At 30.7% G+C, this 1,866-nt stretch overlaps 1 long non-coding RNA gene across 1 annotated transcript; it reads left to right on the forward strand.

Moving 5' to 3' along the window:
• The first annotated feature begins 272 nt into the window (after nucleotides 1-272).
• On the forward strand, nucleotides 273-678 carry LOC109591677 (uncharacterized). The gene is made up of 2 exons (XR_002189923.1): nucleotides 273-401; nucleotides 583-678. It is a non-coding gene; the product is annotated as an uncharacterized LOC109591677 (long non-coding RNA).
• The last annotated feature ends 1,188 nt before the right edge of the window (nucleotides 679-1,866 follow it).

Below are 1,866 nucleotides of genomic sequence, written 5' to 3' on the forward strand. Positions count from 1 at the left end.
AATTATCGCTTTGAAAAGAAGCAGAAGAGTAGAAAAAGAAAGCGAAATCACTCGAAGAAGAGCTCCAATTGATACAAAAACAAATGAAGTAAGAAAGAGAGAGAATTAAGAAGAGAAAAGATTGTGTTGTTCTATGTTTATGTGTGATGCTAAAGTGCTATATTTTATTACAACTACACTCACTACATTGTATTTTATTCCTATTTATTTTGTCATTTATTAAAATTGCTAGCCTCATTATAGATCTAATTATTTTTTTATTTTACAGAAAAAGATAAATCTCTTAAAAAGGTCACAAATGAGAGGGACAGTCTATCAAAAGAAATGCGTCAGGTGAAAAAAGATTGTGAAGAACACATCAAACGAATCACAGAACTTGAAGAACTGCTCTCAGCACAAGTGTAAGCTGTGACCATACATGTACATGTACATGTACATGTACTTATTTACTAAGGATTGGGTGTACTTGTATTATTGTTATTAAAGCATTTAATTTGTGCACCATAATCAAAAAATTTTATGATATAAATATTTACTAAAAGATTTTAAAATAAATGATTTTATTTTTTGTTTCTGTCTTAGTTCTGACAAAGAGAAAATGATTAAAGTGTTGAAGGATCAAGTCCAGGAATATCATGTAAAATTGGACTCTATCAAATCTTCTTCATCAACTCCCAAGTAATTAAAAATCACCTGAAACACTCTTCATGCATGTAGAATCTAGTAGAAGAATATTTTGTGCATCAGAAAATTTTTTGCCAGTTGTGGCCCATTTGCTGAAAAATGGTTTTAACTTTAATTTTAAGAATAAAGACGCAACACATATAAAATGAAACATAATAATAGTATTGATTCTGTACAAAGTGACTATCAGCATCTTGTTCAAATACCCAATTTTAAAATATACTTTTTTGTCATTACGTTGTGAGCTACTAGTACATGTAATTTTGACTTCATTTTTTGAGCTATACATGTACATACCATTGTAGCAAATTCATATTCTGAAAAATCCCTGTGTTGTAATAGCCCATGATTTTTTCCAAAAACTGGCTCCAAAATTACTCTCAATTATATTACATTCTCTGGTACATATTCATGAACTTATGCTATGTAGAAAGTTTGAGGTGATTCTGACTTCAATTTTTCAAGTTACGGCCATTTAAAAAAATGGGCCAAATTTTGAATAATTTCCTGTACTATAGCCCATGGTTTTTCCAAAAAATGGTTCCAAAATCACCCCCAATTTTTATTACATTTTCTGATACATATTAATGTACTTATGCTATGTAGAAAGTTTGAGGTGATTCCGACTTCAATTTTTTTGAATTACGGCCATTTAAAAAAAATGGGCCAAATTTTGAATAATTTCCTGTACTATAGCCCATGGTTTTTCCAAAAAATGGCAACGAAATCACCCTCAATTTTTATTACATTTTCTGATACATATTAATGTACTTATGCTATGTAGAAAGTTTGAGCTGATTCCAACTTCAATTTTTCGAGTTATGGCCATTTTAGCCCATGGTTTTTTCCAAAAAATGGTTTCGAAATCACCCCCAATTTTTATTACATTTTCTGATACATATTAATGTACTTATGCTATGTAGAAAGTTTGAGCTGATTCCAACTTCAATTTTTCGAGTTATGGCCATTTTAAACATGGGTCAAATTTTGAATAATTTCCTGTACTATAGCCCATGGTTTTTCCCAAAAAATGGCTCCGAAATCACCCCTAATTGGCCTCGCCTACGCGAGGTATAGGTAGTTGTTGTGTGTGTCTGTCATTCATTCATTCATTCATTCATTCTGTACAACTGAAATTTGTTCTTAATAAACAATAACTTTAGCACAGCATGTTCTAAGCTC

Source organism: Amphimedon queenslandica, unplaced genomic scaffold (assembly GCF_000090795.2).
Source record: "Amphimedon queenslandica unplaced genomic scaffold, v1.1 AMPQUscaffold_7524_Cont20526, whole genome shotgun sequence".
Lineage (NCBI taxonomy): Eukaryota > Metazoa > Porifera > Demospongiae > Haplosclerida > Niphatidae > Amphimedon > Amphimedon queenslandica.